Raw genomic sequence first — 11,858 nt, 5'->3', positions numbered from 1 at the left:
TCTCACTACTAGTAAGCTCTTATTTGACACAGGAATAACTGTTGTCATCTAATTGCCGTCCACTTATGAAGTAGTTATGCCTATATTGTAATTTCTTAATTCTGTTAATGTGCAGTAAGGCTTTTACTCTATATCACTTTGTAAGGCACGATCAATAAACAAACCCACCATTGACAACACTAAACGTTCACTATGACCATGTTAGTCAGACTAATTATTGGAAAGTTCACTAAACACAAGTTTTTCGTGATCTTAGTTATCAGGTTGCCTGAAAACAAGTTAATCTAATCATCGACAAGTGGAAATTAACACTTCTTCAAGAGTGATAATAGACATGTCCTCTACCTACAGCATTCAAACTAGGTACAACGATATGATTCGCGCGAGACCGAAGGTTCTCTGTTCGAGTCCCGCGTGTGGAATCATGGATCCACTCTGTTAAGGAGTCCCATACTAGGATGAAAAGACCATCCAGTGCTTCTAGGTTTTCTATGATGATCTAACATTGATTGGTTCATGATTTCAACGAAATAACGAAAAGAATGTTGAATGACTGGACTCCTGTTAATACATTGAGTGAAAAAATTTAGCAGGGGTATTAAATCAGTTTGTTGAGGAGGCCTATGAAGGACCATATTAAGCTCTCATATAATGCTTGTCGACATCTACAATGTAGTATCCACTTACAGGATCCATGACTACATATCATAACCTTAACACTACATACACAGGAGGTCACCCTCAGCGACCCTTGCAGAACAGACAAAACAACTGAATGTGCTGGGTCTCGAACATCCGACCCATTAACCAGAACTATTTTCAACGCTTATCGACTGGAACAAATAGAATCCAGCACAAATATCAAATTTGTCATCATCAGATTCTTTACTAGCCTTAAAGACTTCGTTAGTCACTTGCATATCTATCTTCACTTAAACCATGTCTTCACTGTCATCAATGGATACAGCAGCATCCAGACATACATTTCTCAAAGGATCACTTGTACTGTTGACATTTTAAAATCACCTACTTACTGGAGATAATAATAAAGGTTAAACTGACCTGGAGTTCAAATAAACGTTGTCGCATATCGAAAACATCTTGGGTGTTTATTTTCTTACCGTAATTTTCATACACAAAATTAATTACAAAAACAGCTGAATCTCTGAACATCAATAAAGGACAAATCGTACTCTTCAGCTCGGCTGTCAAACAATGAAACCTAGAGTTGTTCTCATAAGTAGTAAGCAGTAACTTGTAATTACAAGTAATTGACCATCTTGATACTGAATAAAAATACTGAACAAATGTATGAATGTTACCTTTGAACTATAAAGCTGAAATATGTGCATTTCTTAAGATCAGATGAAGTATGAGGTCACGGACCGTCCTTATGACCTTTGATCTCTGGTTGTTTGTTAATTGATAAACTATTCGTAGATAAACTATCTTAAATAAACATTTTCTACGTACATACTCATTCATCCATTGTTTATTTTTTAATCTATTTAGTTGAGATAAGCTTTTTGTTATATCCTGGTGAAGACATAAGTACGGGTAATTGCTGGGATCTATTAATGGACTATTATTCTATATATACTTATTTTTCATAGTTGAAATCATGGGTCAAATTATACTAGACCACATTGGAAAACCTGAAAGCACTGGACGGCCGTTTCGTTCTATTGTGAGACTCCTCAGTGGTAGTGCGCATCCACAACCTCGCCTCGCAAGATTCGAACCCAGGATGATAATATATTCTTATTCTGAGTGATTAGATTATGTATATCTATATATTTATCTTATTATAAGCTTCATTTTGACCTATGGATTAGTAGTATACGATTTGCTGTCCGCTAAATTATACTCAGTTTATTGATTATTGTCTCCCACATTCACAGCCACATTTGACTTGATCTTGTACAAATATTATTTCCTATTTCACGATGTGCTGCAGTCTGTCTGTCTATTAAATAAACCGAGTATGCTTGAAATAAATGATTCGCATAACAGAAACTGTAATTGGTGTTCTGGACTCAATTGGAAGGGCTAGGCGGACAAGGGACCAATAAGGACGCTAGACTGCTCATACCAGGTGAACGTCATTGATTTGGCAGTGTTAAGATTAGACAAGTCGTGACACTTTTGCTATTTTTTTTTTGTGTTTTCCATCATGTAAACTGTATTTGATGGGTCTCTGCTTGTATATGTACATCTTGATTGGATGGCTTTATATTGTTCATAAGTACATGACTGGGATTCAAACTTAGTACCTATGGATTTAAACACCATCACATTATCTACTAAGCTACTTGATGTAAACACAAACTATAAAACTCATGTAAATCAAGCTAATGGATTACAAATATGGGAAAACATTATATCTTTGATCTCAATGATAACGTCAATCCAAACAGATCTAGTTTATATACACCTTAGTATTGTTTGTTTGAATCTTCCCATTGACGTTTAGGACTGCAACTGGATAGTCTCTAATTGGCATATGTGCATACTGTGCATATTGCGTCGATATAGCCTTAATTCACAAGTATTGTAAGCAAAAATGGATAGTGGCTAGCAGTGGAATCCAGTTGGACGCGCGTTTCGTCCTATTTGGGACTCGTCATCTGGATGTACCTGCACCTCAGAGTTGATGTTCACTCTAGGACTCGAACCCAGTACCTTTCACTTCAAACGCCATCGCGTTATCCACTTATCTACTGAGTCCTGATAGCCACTTGCTTGTGCAATGAGGTGGAGTTTAAATCCACTTGGTATTATTTGTTTGAATCTTCCCATTGATGTTCATAGGACTGCAATTGATCAGTCTCTTATTGGCATATATGCATACTGTACGTATTGCCTCGATAATGTCTTCATTCACAAGCATTATAAGTAAAGATGGTTAGTGGCTAGTAGTGGAATCCAGTTTGACACACGTTTCGTCCTATTTGGGACTCGTCAGCTAGATTCAATGAACGAAATTATCAATGTGAAAACTTTATTTATGTTACTAATTAAAACAATCAACTAAACTTTCATAACTTCATTGTAAAAAATTTACTTTAGATGTTGCTAAAATCTCGTTAATAGATATGTTATAATAGTATAATAGTATATGTAAGTGAATTTGCTTAGTCTTATATATTATTAAGATGAAAGTATTCCATTAGCACATATTATCTTCTAGATTAAACAAATAGTCGTTGTTATGGATTATGGCCCGAGTGGATGCCTTGATAACGTATGACGTGATAAGACTGCCAATCAGAGAGCAGCGAATTATCGATTGGAACAGGGGCACGCGAAAACCGTACGAGCAGTCTAGAATACTTTTCGGTCCTGCTTCTGCCTAGTCCAGCCAGTTAAGTCCAAAACACCAATAACAGCATCTGCGGTATGAATCATTGTAATTCAAACATACTGAGTTTATATACCAAACAGACTGATCACATCGTACCAATAAAATAGAAAATAACATTTGTTCAAGAGTTAGCCAAATGTGGCTGTGAATAGGGGGAGCAGTAACCAATAGACTGGGTATAACTCAGGAATGGTGAATTGTATATTAATAGTTCGTAGGTCAAAATAAAGCTCATGATAAGGGGAACATGAATATGAATACTTTAGTTATATAGCGATTATACGATAAAAAATATATGCACAGTATTAGTTCATAAATAGATCCCAAAGTTACTATTCACAATTCTTATTGGGATACAACAGTCGTGAATTCAAATGTAGCTTGACATTTCAGCATAATTTGAAAATTATTCAGTCTTCTGATATCGTCCATGTTTAATATTAAGGTCATCTTTTTGATGCCTTCTTCCAATACTCAGCGCAGTGTGTTCTTTGGTCTTCCTTTTTCCATTTACCTTCAGTATTACAAGTTAGCACTTGCTTCTTGATGCAGTTTCGAAGATGATTCCATAAGATTCTCCCAGAGTTATTTGGTAACACATAAAATACAAATACACAGGTAGAAGCTTGGACATTGTTTGTTATCGTTTAGTTCTGCGCGTTTGATTTGGTCAATAGATTCATATGTATAATATAAAATTAACAATTCAAAATATAGTGTCATGAACAAGAACACAGGGGGGGGGCTACAACCAACCCAACATTACACAATATCTTAGTAAAATATAAGAACCAAACAATAAATACTTCATTTGCAAGATATCAGTCAATCGTCTCAGACTTCATTATTCTCTCGTTTTTACACCAATCATTCTCTGTTCTCGTTCTATTTTCTTTGATCTTCTTAACCTTGTGCCATCAGGCATTTCAATTTCGATCAATGCTACATACTACTTATATCTATTGATATCAGTAGCACACACCACAATAACATATAATATAAAGAAATATATCAGATATAATGCCATAATGATGAAAACAGATATAATCTGTAAATGAATATAAAACTATATACATTAATGATCGATCAAAATGTGTCCATTATTGAATCATTGGCGGCCTGTTTAAACATCTGGGCTACCTGTTCCTGTCATCTAGATATTTCACCAAGTTATCTAATTTCGTTTGTTTTAATACATCATTATGTCTATTAATCGCACAACCTATTCAGGAGCGTTTCTCAAAAGTGTAAGACCTTTCGCTGTAAAGGTTACAGAAGGCTTAATCAGAGATATCGTGGTTGCTGGCAATATGCAGCGAGAAGAATGTACATTATCCAGATGTCGATTGACTGGGCTGCTAAGTTCTAACTGGCGATCACTCGATATTTATCGTCAGAAAGGACGAAGAAGTAAGAAACGGAAACTTGTTGAAGTACTTTGTGCTGAGGATTCTATATTGTACCAAAAATATAATATTGAATAAAGCTAATAATAATAATAAAAAGTAATAATTGAGAATAAGTAGTGTATCAGCATCAGTTTATATAATGAATGACAATCAGTGTATTCTAGAAACAGTGAAGGTTTACTTTAACTGCCTATAAATTATACCTCCCACAGTATGAAGAATTGACACTGATACACAAATGAATGTGTAATGAAACATAAAACTGAATAATCATCTACATATAAACATACCGAATATACTAACATGTGTATTCATGATGTGTGTAATTTCAATTCACAAAACCACAGTATTTCTATGTAGTTAAGTACTACAAAAGGAAAAAGTAATAATAACGGTGATACCTAATAATGATGTGGATAATAATACAATGTAATAAATTCATTTTGTATTGTTTGTTTGAATCTTCCCATCGATGTGTTAGGACTGCAACTGGTCAGTCCCTAATTGGCATATGTGCGTATTGCCTCGATATAGCCTTAATTCACAAGCATGGTAAGCAGATATGGATCGCACAAGCAAGTGGCTATTAGGACACAGTGGCCGAGTGGATAACGCGATGACGTTTCAAGCGAGGGTACTGGGTTCGAGTCCCAGAGTTAACATCAACTCTGAGATGCAGGTATATTCAGCTGGCGAGTCCCAAATAGGACGAAACGCGCTTCCTGGATTCCACTGCTAGCCACTATCCATCTCTGCTTACAATGTAATAAATAGTAATAAACTAGAGTTAAGGATTCCTAGCTTTTACCCAGGCGGTCCGGGAGAGTTTACAGGCGAACATAGCATATTGAAAGCACTGGTACTCGTCCACTCACCTCATTTAAGCAACGTTGAGCCCGGTCGGTACTTCCATGGGTGACCGGCTGGGAATACAGGGTGTCGTCGGCTTTTAAAACTTCGCCTGTAGCTCTTCTAAAGTTATTTCCGGTCTCAAGTTCGGGTAAAGAAGGAGGGTTGTGTATGGGGTTAGCGACTTCACCTAGTAGAAAACAAACACGCTAAAAAAACGTTGATCAGAAAAAATAATTCAAACTATGTAATTAAGGGCACATAAAAAAGATTTTATACTGGTTATTTTAAAAAAAATACGAACAAAATAAACGTAGAGTTGTGATGTATATAATTTAAATTTATGCTACATGACTAACGAAATAAAGATGAGTAATTATTACAATCGTAAGGAATGAACTATAAAGAAACTATCATTGAACAAAAACAGAACCAAGTGGATAATTTGTATAAAAATTATTCAGTAAACATGATGTCCAGGTTTGTTGTTCGTGGCTCGATGATTTCACTTCGACTTGGATGAAGGTACGAATATGCCATGAATATAAATGTTTCATTTGACTCTGTATATTACACCTAGGCTTACGTCATATGTGCGATGGTGGTAGTGATAAGGTTATGTTGATTGAATTTATTTCAGACAGACATTCAGCATGAAAAGAGAGTAAGCGAAGTGGAGAAGGCAATTTAGCCAACTCGTTTTGGTAAAACGTGACTCAGTGATTATGGTCAGATGAAAATAAGCTACACACGTGATGAATAGAGTAGGAAGTACACACAAACACGCTCATATAGAAACTACCATGGTTAATAGGTAAATGATTGACAATATCAAAATGGGATTCAAGAAGAATGCGTGAATCTGTCTAAAAGCTAGGATAACCTATGTGTGCTTGACATAATATTAGGCACTTCATATCTATTGATCTGTGAACTTAGTGTTATCGGTTGGTTTGACGTTGATTTTATTGTTTTTGAGTTTGCAAGTTAAGATTTTTTCTGTCTACCTTTAGCTTTTCTTGATCTAGCTGTTTGTCTGATAAGCCAGGTCTTAGTTTCTTTATCAAGACATTTCCCTCCTGTCAACATTTTTGGGTAGTGTCTTTTTTAATCGTTTTGTGACTTTGTAGAATTCCTCTTACGGTGTAATTAGTGGGTTTCTACCGTGTCGACCCAAAAAACATGAGCTGCAGGTGTTTAAGTGTTTGGTTATCTGGTTGTGATACTTATTCTTACAAATAAGTGTTGATTCGAGTTTCTGAATGGTCTGTCAAAACCTTTTGTACCTATCTGCTTTTTATCTTCATAATTATCTCCTTGTCCTCGTAAAACTAGGGTTGTAGTGCAAAATAGTCCCTTAGATATTCAGTTGGTGTCTTCTTTGGTCTTTCCACAGATTTTGAGTGATAGCGGTATGGATTGGAATTATAGACTACGATTTGTGGGGGCGTTTAGTGTGAAACCATGGTTTGATACCCAACAATTAAGAAATTCTTGAACCATAGGTTTTGCTGATATATCCTTTGTTTAGGATGCTGATGGTCATCTGGTCAACGTTATGACTGTCATAAATATGTGAGTAAATGAATAAGATGGTGGAATGAAACCGAAAGTGGATAAGTGCACTTCCTGAAGGCGCCTGTTGGTCACTTAAACATTTTTGTTATATAGAAGTGTTGATTTTGCCCCAAAGATAAGGCATCTGCCATGATATTATTGTTCCTTGGGGAGCACGACATGTCTTATGAACCATGAGACGGAGTCTAACTGTCGAGGTTTCGTGGTCCATGTTGACCGTAATACATACTGAAGAAATGGTACAGACGTTTCTAATCTCTCACTATGGTAATCCCACGTTATTGCGCTAGGAAAATGAGATGTTTGACCAATACTTAAGTGGCCACTATCTTGAACTCTAAGGCGCCGTGTCATGTTTGGACTGACAATAGACTTTTGAGGAAGTAAGAAATGTAATGATCTCGTTGACTTGTCGCTGCGGAACTGCTTCTGCTGCAGTTCGCGAGGCATCTGAAAATGAAATAAGCTGAGTTGTAGGATTCAAGTCATATGTAATAGAAAAGTGGCATTAGATATAATCTTCTCGAACTTAGAAACGCTAATTTTGTGTCAGGTAAGGGTTTAAAACATTCAGGATTCTACCTTTTATTAGAGTTGTATCTTGCCAGATATTTTAATGGTTACGGATCCTGGGAACAGTTAGGAAAAAAATCACCAACGAAAGCATGTTAATCCTTTAAAGCTGCCGTGGCGTTTTAAACGAGTTAAGTTCATACCAGCTAGGAATCACGTTGACTTTCACTCGTAGAGGTTCAACAGCTAGTCAATCTTTACGAAGTCTCTCAAAATCTAAAGTGGAGAAGCTGATTACATACTTTGATGTGTTAATCACGAACCCGTAGCTGTATAATGTATGGACTGAGACGAGTAAGTGCTGTGGATGCCCTTCGTTCGAGGAACTAGCAAACAGAATATTGTCGTCATATGCACTCACGAGACGTAGTTCCATCGAAAATTTAATCACGGATTGTCAAAACACATGAGCTGATCTTTTCAGTTTACACAACATTATCAAGGATTACGACTGATCAAAAGTTCATATGGAGGTTATTTTTAATATCTTCACGTGTCATCTTAATATGATGGTAAGTATCTACGAAGTCTGATTTTGAAAAAAACCTGTTTTTTTGTATAACTTCAAGAATATACAGCGAAATTTGGGGATCGTGTATTTGTCTGGTAAGATTCATTTATTCAGACGTCGGTAATCCCCTGACGAATATCAGTTGGAATCATTCTTGTGTGCCATATGAAACGAGTAAGCTCACTGACTGTTTGAATGTCTGATGTTGCCTAACTGTATATTATTTTCGAATCTTACTCTTGCGATACCCAGTTTTCCTGAGGATAGCCCACATTGCACCGCATAAACTGGTTTACCAGAAGTATACATGTGGTGTTTTTTATTGTTTTATGTGCGGTCGGTTTAACAGTCCGCTTTTGCGATTCTATAATACTCAAATAGGAATACAGTGAAAAGACAACTTCCAGGTCAAACTCTTTGAACACTGTCAGTTTTACTGATGGTAATGATGCCGTCTACTGAAAGCATATTCCTCATGTTGATTAGTTTTCTTGTATATAGGTTTACTAGCAAGTTGTAAGTACTGAGGAAACAAGATCAGAGAATAGGCTATTTAGATTGTGCTACCATGAAAACCCATGAAGAACCTTTAGGTAGTTCTCGATCTAGTATTAACGATAACTCTTTGTGCTCACGAATAATAATTTTGCTGGCCAATGGAATACAAACTTGCTTTCTCGGATGTCTTAACTATAACGTTTTATTAACAGTGGTGAATGTAAGTCCAGGTATCCAGGGCAAGCCAGAATGAAGCTTTACAGAACCGTTGTCAACGTCTATGTCATCATTTTCCTTATATATAAGATATACGTGAAAAATAAGTATTTTAGGCATGATGATGAATAACTATATCAGTGTATGTGCTATGAAAATGACAAGAACAAAATCAAATGTTTTGTTCACCAACAACTTTGTGGCCAGTAACAGTGTTTGTACAAATCAAATGTAATAATGAAATATGTGTGCGGTGACAAAAATAACTTAAAAACAGGCTTCCTTTAACTATTTTCACAACGATTTCAATATTCGTTCTATAGACTGAAATATTCTCATCAAAATTAATTACCCAGTATTGTGGCTTTCCACTGGAATTCGCTTTAGTACAAGTTCTTTTTATTCATGGATTTTTAACCTTTCAGATAACCAGTAGAAACTGAGGGAACATAGCTGTTCCCTTCTGCTTTAAGGCACTATTAGAAAGCCAGAGTTTCTGTAGATAAAACAATGATGTTTTCACCCACTTAACTGTGCATTCTGGGCTCATTTTTACCTGTCTCAAAATTTTGTGGCTATCAATTGGTTAAGTACATCTGAGAGTTCCATGGATTATATGAAAGCACGCGCTTTCGGTCACTTTGTTGTTCATTTAGTGAATTAGCATTGAACTTGAGAGTGCAGTTGTCATACGACATTTCTTTCACAGACTTAAGATTTACGACACTGTATTTCGCATTCAACTTGTTGGACTACGTTACGTCGCAAATGTCAATAGTAAACGGTTGAATATAACCCTAAACCTACTATTATTATCTGAAGTACTGTCCAATGCTTATCATATAATCGCTGAGTACATTAATTCTAGTAATTTGCCATTGAGAGAGTTTTATCAGGAGTTTTAACGTTAAAAATAAGGCTTTAGCAAGTAAAATAACGTAAGTGCTGATTTATAACGATTTTAAAAATACTAAGATGCAATTAAAATCCACGGAAACATCAAGTGGTGAATTATAACGTATGCCTATGATACTCATTGGCTAGGGGTACTTATAATATCGAGAGTACTGATTTTTCTTGATGGATTAGAAACTTCATAGCTCAACTTCCCAATCTGAAATGTTATCAACAGTCTACTAAGTGTAAGGTCGGTAAAATGTCACTGAATATCGAACAGATCATTGATCCCTGTCAAGGTCAAGGATAGTCAACGCGCATCAATCAATCATATGCCATGAACTGGCCCATGCGGCAGTGGTTGTCCTTTCACTTCTGTACTTTTGTGGTTGTACCTTAACTAATATATTCTTGTAATAACGTCCTTTGTGTTGTACAGTCTCCATAGCGTCCATGATCCTTTGATGCGTCGATGGTTCAATCCACGTAAGGGCTGGTCGCGAGGTGTGACTTCAGCGTTAGTTGGTTCGTCACCATTCTCGTCTAACTCTAATAGGCCCCTTCAATCATTTCGACATAGACCACCAACAAAGATGATCTTACACTGGTGAGCAAGACTTCGAATAACGCAGTCTATCATTATGATCTTTTTTATTGCATTCTATACTTATTATTTTCATTTTTAACTTCGGCCATCTTTATCAGTTTCTGTGAACATTCGTTGCTTCATATCAGTGTTGATTAGTATTTCAACTGAAATAATTAGTTCAATCGATAGAACTAACCAATCAACTACGACTATAATCGACTATCGTGGTTCTTTAACAAGCATTAGCAGCATGTAAATGCTCCTGTGTAATATGTCTGTTAAAATATCAACCACTCGTAAGTATAGCCTCAAGGCAACACGAACGCATATCTGTTTGCAACTTATCCACTTGTATAACCAATACAGGATAAACTGTCGATTATTAAATTCATCTTTCTGCTTATTCACTATCAACTAACTACTATCAGAAACTATCTACTAGAATATTTTACTTTCTTGACCACTGCCTGCCTAATTTCCAATTGCTGAGTTTCATGGCGAATCAGAGAATACAAATGCTAGAAATTTGCGGTGAGTTTAAACTATAAATTTCCTGCAATGTTGGATCTTGTTTAGACTGTTTCGCCAGGCAATGCTACGTTTTGGCTCAAATTAAATTTGGACGTATACCAATTCAGTCTACAACGCTTCGTTAATCTACGAATTTATACAGCAAATTTCAATTACTTGGGAGCAAGAGTAAACCAGGCGAGTTTCACAACTGTGTTGAATAATTTCGTATAATGTTTATGATGTCTAATAACATGCCCACTCACGCACGGCTCATATAGACAAACAGGAAGTAGCTCACGCGTTCCAAATTGAAAGCATAAACTGCCTATACACGAATGCCGCGAGCTTGCCAAACAAAATGGATGAGCTACGTGAACTTAGCAACGCTAACGATGGCCACCTGATAGGAATATCCGAAACTTGGATAACGTCTCAGTTTACGGACCAGGAGTTAGCAATAACTGGGATGCCTTTATTTCGCAGCGACAGAAAAACAGGAATGAGGGGTGGGGTAGCACAATACATACGGTCATGCCTGGATGCTCACCAACTTCACAATCAAGAGTTTCTCAATCTTGATGAGTCAGTATGGTACTCAGTAAGATTGTCTACCACCTCGAGGTGTCTAGTTGGGGTCATTTACAGGAAGCCCACTGCCGACATCGAGTATGACAAACGTCTGCTGGAAGGATTAACTCGCTCTACGCGTCTCGGATTTTCTCATATCCTGATTCTAGGGGACTTTAATCTCCCTAGAATCAACTTCGTGGAACATACATACATTGGTGGTGCCAACTCTACTGAGGCTCTGTTCTTCAACCTTATCGGCGACCTGGGATTATTCGAAAATGTGAAGTCGGC

Source organism: Schistosoma mansoni, chromosome 7 (assembly GCF_000237925.1).
Source record: "Schistosoma mansoni strain Puerto Rico chromosome 7, complete genome".
NCBI lineage: Eukaryota > Metazoa > Platyhelminthes > Trematoda > Strigeidida > Schistosomatidae > Schistosoma > Schistosoma mansoni.
This window is presented reverse-complemented; position numbering follows the sequence as displayed.